We start from the raw sequence: 6,000 nt of genomic DNA, 5'->3' as shown, positions 1-6,000 counted from the left end.
GGAGGAGGGGGAGAACCATGTATCGCAAAGAGGCAAGCTATTAATGCAGAAAACAGAAACCCCTTGCATATTTAAGGTAAAGGTAAAGGGACTCCTGATCATTACGTCCAGTTTTGGCCGACTCTGGGGTTGCAGCGCTCATCTTGCTTTACTGGCCGAGGGAGCTGGCGTACAGCTTCCGGGTCATGTGGCCAGCATGACTAAGCCGCTTCTGGCGAACCAGAGCAGCGCACGGAAACGCCGTTTACCTTCCCGCCGGAGCGGTACCTATTTATCTACTTACACTCTGACGTGCTTTCAAACTGCTAGGTTGGCAGGAGCAGGGACCGAGCAACGGGAGCTCACCTCATTGTGGGATTCAAACCGCCGACCTTCTGATCGGCAAGTCCTAGGCTCTGTGGTTTAACCCACAGCGCCACCAGCGTCCCTCCTTGCATATTTACTTAGCTGTGATTCCTGCATTGCAGGCAGCTAGAAACTCAGATATATAAGCTAGGCGCCAAATGGCTTCTTCAACCAGGGTTACAGCCGCCAAAACGGAACGACCAGTGGCCGTTGTTGGGCCAGACGGCTCAAAACTTGTATTTTCCAACATGACTTTTGGGTTCCTGAAATTCGTTCTAATTGTGCAGATAAAACATAACAGGTACAATTCTACAGGAGGTGTTGCTAGTGTGTGAAAACGGTCAAGATCCAATGATCCCCAGGCATGTACTTCCAGATGATGGAGACATCAGGTGCCAATCCTGGCACCTGGGCATCTTCACTTGGTCAAAAGTGGCCAAAAGCCAGGTGGTAAATGTGCCTGGAGAATTTCGAACGCTGATCACAGGCGGTTGGACTAGATGACCCAACTCCACAAATCTATTATTTGAAGCCCTCGGCGCTGGACCTCAGCGTCCGGGCAGAACGATGGAGGTGGAGACGCTCCTTCAGGTATACTGGACCGAGGCCGTTTAGGGCTTTAAAGGTCAGCACCAACACTTTGAATTGTGCTCAGAAATGTACTGGGAGCCAGTGTAGGTCTTTCAAGACCGGAGTTATGTGGTCCCAGCGCCCACTCCCAGTCACCAGTCTAGCTGCCACATTCTGGATTAGTTGCAGTTTCTGGGTCACCTTCAAAGGGAGCCCCATGTAGAGCGCATGGCAGTAATCCCAGTGGGAGATAACCGGAGCATGCACCACTCTGGCAAGACAGTCTGTGGGCAGACAGGGTCTCATCCTGCGTACCAGATGGAGCTGGTAAACAGCTGCCCTGGACATAGAATTGACCTGCAGCTCCATGGACAGCTGTGAGTCCAGAATGACTCTCAGGCTGCACACCTGGGGAGTCTGAGAGGAGACACGAGAGTCATCTTCAAATATCTCAAGGGCTGTCACATGGAAGAGGGAATAAGCTCGTTTTCTCCTGCTCCGAAGGGTAAGACTCGAACCAATGGCTTCAAATTGTAAAAAAGGAAATTCTGACTCAACATCAGGGAGAACCTTCTGATAGGAAGAACTGCTAGACCAGGTTTCCTCAACTTCAGCTCTCCAGATGTTTTGAAACTACAACTCCCATGATCCCTAGCTAGCAGGACCAGTGGTCAGGGATGATGGGAGTTGTAGTCCAACAACATCTGGGGGCCCACAGGTTGAGAACCACTGCTCTAGGGCCTTGCAAATCCTGATACTTTCCTGTTTGCCATCAGGGTCCAACTCCAGCGTTAGCTAGCATGGTGATGGTGTTAACGGATCTCTCTATGCGCACGTATCTTTACTTCAAAGACCAGCTGGACTGCATGTACAGGCGATGACTCATTAACGTGTAGTCTCCAAACATCTGGAGGGCTGAGGTTGAGGAAGCCTGTGCTAGACAGTGGAACGGTCTCCCTTGGGAGGTGATGTGCTCTCCTTCCTTGGAGCTTTTTAAGCAGAGCTTGGATGGCCATCTGTCATGGATGCTTTAGCTGAGATGCCCGCATTGCAGGGGGTTGGACTGGATGACCTTTGGGGGCCCCGCTTCCAATTCTAGGATTTATTATCTCCCTCCCATCTCCACCAGGGGGCGCACCGGCCCCCCTTTCCTTCCCGGTTTTAAAAGCTCCGCTTCCCACGGCGCGCCGAGCATTGGCCGCTGGGCTGCAGACTCGGGACGGTTGCAAGCAGGCAGGCAGGCAGGCAGCGGCGCCCGGGCTCAGCCTGCCTCCTTCCTTCCCTCGGAATCCCTTTCCTCCTGGCAGCTGTGCGCGGACTTGCTGGCCTCCAGCCGCGCTCCTTGCAGCTACGAGGTAAGCGCTGCGCTGCAGAGATTTCTGGAGGGCGACCCCGGGTTTGCACCGGGTGGGGTGGCTCTGACTTTGCACAGGACAGCTCCTCCTTTGCTCTTGCAGAGGAAGGGGTTTTGTTTTCCCCCACCCTGCTTTCGTTTCGGCTTGCATGCATTTCTCCCCGGTGCAGGATCAGCCCCCGCCCGGGTCCTCTCCCTTCCGCAGCCCCGGAACGGTTTCACGTACCCGGCGCCTTGGGGAAGAAGGAACCCGGGGGATATAATGGCTTGCAATGCAAGCCAGGCGTCGAGGGTACAGATCCGGGGCGGGGGGGCTGTAATGACCAGCTCCCATACATGCTGGGGCTCTGGGTGCCCCAGCACCCACAAAAATCCCCATAAATTTGGGCACCCACAGGGTTGTATAGTACCCACTGCCACCCACGGTCGCTTGGCCAAGGTGGCACTCCTGCCAGCTCCTCCTGGCCTCCTGGGAGTCTCCTCGTTGCAGGATCCGCTCAGAAAACAGGCAGAGAGTGGACTGGGGAATTCTGAGCATATGCTCTGTCCATGTGCTCTCCGGAATGGGAGCAGGCAGTGAGGTCCAGGCAGCCAGAAAGGATCTAGTGATCCGGGTTATACATTAGACTGCTCCCCACCCCCCAGCAGTTTCCCCAGGAAAGGTCCTTGTGGAGTTTTGGAGCACCTTCTCCCTTGTGGCAAGTGGGGGCCCTTCTTCCCCATGTCTGCTGAAAAGGGTCCATGCGCTCGCCCTGTGGCTTCTTGGCAGCCAGCCCCATGCGCTCACCTTGAGTGCACCTCGTCCTGAGAGGTGCGCATGCCTTTCTGCCCTGTGGCTGTGTCCCAAAAAGACAGGAATCCCATAATGATGATAGCAACGCAAGCTCTTTGTTTTGGGTGGTGTGCAGTGGATCGGAATGGATCCGTGAAGCATGGCAGAAGGAACTGGGCGTTTTGTGGCAGGCATTGTGGACCTCCTTGCTCAGAAGTAGCCTCAGAGGGGAGTCACTGTGTCAGATTGTTATTCAGTCTGGCCCCATACTTTTAGCTCAGAGCGGCAGCCCTCCTCCTCCTTAAATATCTCTGCTCCCTGCCTTGCTCTCTGAAAAAAACCTCTTTCCAAAAAGTGTCAAACCAGAGGTGTTTTTTTTTTATGTGCAAAGCATTTGCCTTACTACAAAGTTACAACCCTTCCCTGTTGACATTTTAGGATTGCAGATTCTGAATATTAAGTCTCGGAAATGCGCTACATGATAGCCTGGGATGGTGTTTTTAGTTTCCGGGAGAGAAACCCCATGTTTTCTTGTCTTTAAAACATATGCTTCCTTCCTTTTTTTTTGCAATGGGAGATTTGGGGGAAAGAAGGATATGACTGCTGCTGTGAGACTTGGGTTTCTTTCTACTGGGAGGAGTGGGGGAATAATTATGTGGGTCTGAGAGTGTGATATTTGGAAAGGGGGGAGGGATAGTCTGCATGCCATGTTTGTTTGTTTGGGAGGTTTTTTTGCCGCTTAAATGCTCACAAGCTTTATTATGGCATAAGCTAGGGATCCCCAAGGTGGCACTTTTGGACACCTGTATGAGCATCAGTATCTCCTATGGCATCTACAAAAGGTCTCACCCCTCAGAAACTCACATTTCATGAGAAATTTCCTCATCCTGCACAGTTCTTGTCCACATTGCCTCACCATCTCCAACATTGAAAACATCCCCTTAAATATGCCCACACTTACCCTCCCTTCTGTTCTGGAGAGGGGAAAATAGCTTCTCTGGAAGTGACCATAGCAGTGGCTGATACACACACGTTTTTCCTTTCATTGATGGGAGGCATGGCTTTGTGGTCCCACCTCTCTTTCAGGTGTGACATACTGCATGCCTTGTTATAATAATAATAATAATAATAATTTATTATTTATACCCCGCCCATCTGGCTGGGCCTCCCCAGCCACTCTGGGCGGCTTCCATAAATCCAAAAATACAGTAAAATCACAGGTTAAAAACTTCCCTGAACAGGGCTGCCTTAAGATGTCTTCTGAATGTCAGGTAGTTGTTTATCGCTTTGACATCTGATGGAAGGGCGTTCCACAGGGTGGGCGCCACTACCGAGAAGCCCCTCTGCCTGGTTCCCTGTAGCTTTGCTTCTCTCAATGAGGGAACCGCCAGAAGGCCCTCGGCGCTGGACCTCAGCGTCCGGGCAGAATGATGGGGGTGGAGACGCTCCTTCAGGTATACTGAAGGTATACTGAAATTGTTGATCATCAATTTCTTGGTGCTTCGGAAAGGAACTAGAAGTGACCTTTTAAATGTTTGTGGGACAGGGATGTCTTTGGTTTGTTTTTATTATATATTGTGTGAGTTGTCGTTTTGTGTTGTTATGTTGTGGATCACCCTGGGTGAGGGGGCGGTATACAAATCTAATAAAGAATCACCACCCATGGGCTTCTCTGATTTTCCTCCTTATAACTGCTCTAGGATTATTCAGATCAGCCTTGCTCAACCTGGAGGTCTCCAGATGTTGTTGGAGCACAACTCCCATTACCCTTGACCCGGCTTCCTCAAACTCTGCCCTCCAGATGTTTTTGGCCTACAACTCCCATGATCCCTAGCTAGCAGGACCAGTGGTCAGGGATGATGGGAACTGTAGTCTCAAAACATCTGGAAAGCCAAGTTTGAGGAAGCCTGCCCTTGACTAACGGCTGTAATGGCTGCTGGGAGTTGTAGTGCAGGACACCTGGCGGGCAGCAGGCGCACCTCTACCGCTCTGTGTCCCCATCAGGATGGCCTTGGCTTTTGGACTGGGCGATGCTGGCGTGGGGAGGAGCCTCCTCCACGTGGTCTTGGGTTTCTGGAGTTAGTAGAGCGAGGTGGAAGGAGACCATTGGCGGTGTCTCCTGTTCACCAAGAGGATGTTAGGGAGGAGGCCTAGAAGGACTGCCAAGGAGGCGGCAGACCCAGCCTCTAAGGACCGTACGGCAGCTGGTGACGCATTCCTTGGAGGTCGTATCTCCTGCCCCTGCAGATCCTGCCGCCCGAAGCGGTCACCTCGCCTTGCCTCATGGGTGGACCGGCCCTTCCTACAGATGTCCAAGTGTATAGTGGTGCTCAAGGAAAGCATGGTGAAGGGAGCTAGCTCCCAGGTAGGTGTGTTTTTAGATGGAATACCAACGTCCCTTATTCCTTCCTCGACCGAGAGTCATGAACCAAACTTTTGAATCAAGTTTTCCTCAACCCACCCCCTCCAGTCTTTTTCTTGAGACGCATTTGAATAAAACCTGCTTGTTTCTGCAGAGATGTCGCTGGGGGTATATTTTGTTGTATTTTTAATGCTACTCTGTGTTATCATAAAGGTAAAGGGACCCCTGGCCGTTAAGTCCAGTTGTGGCTCACTCTGGGGTTGTGGCGCTCATCTCGCTTCACTGACCGAGGGAGCCGGCGTACAGCTTCTGGGTCATGTGGCCAGCAGGACTAAGCCGCTTCTGGCTAACCAGAGCAGTGCACGGAAACACCGTTTACCTTCCCGCCGGAGCGGTACCTATTTATCTACTTGCACTTTGACGTGCTTTCGAACTGCTAGGTTGGCAGGACTGCGTTATCATAGCATCGTAGAACTGTAGAGTTGGAAGGGACCCCAAGGGTCATCTAGTCCAAACCCCTGCAATGCAGGAATCTCGGCTAAAGCATCCATGTCAGATGGCCCTCCAACAGCTCTTAGAAAGTTATTCCTGATGTTT

At 52.0% G+C, this 6,000-nt stretch overlaps 1 protein-coding gene across 1 annotated transcript in view; it reads left to right on the top strand.

Annotated features, from left to right (window-relative positions):
• The first annotated feature begins 2,109 nt into the window (after positions 1–2,109).
• EXTL3 (exostosin like glycosyltransferase 3) overlaps positions 2,110–6,000 on the top strand; it is a 172,855-nt gene continuing 168,964 nt past the window's right edge. Inside the window, exon 1 of the mRNA XM_083494284.1 lies at positions 2,110–2,270. The gene's annotated coding sequence lies outside the window, so the exon portion shown is untranslated. The remainder of the gene's footprint in view (positions 2,271–6,000) is intronic.

Source organism: Podarcis liolepis (genome assembly GCF_965112155.1).
Source record: "Podarcis liolepis genome assembly, chromosome: 3".
Taxonomy (NCBI): domain Eukaryota; kingdom Metazoa; phylum Chordata; class Lepidosauria; order Squamata; family Lacertidae; genus Podarcis; species Podarcis liolepis.
Note: the sequence above shows the minus strand (reverse complement) of the source record. Positions and strands in the feature narration are given on the sequence as shown.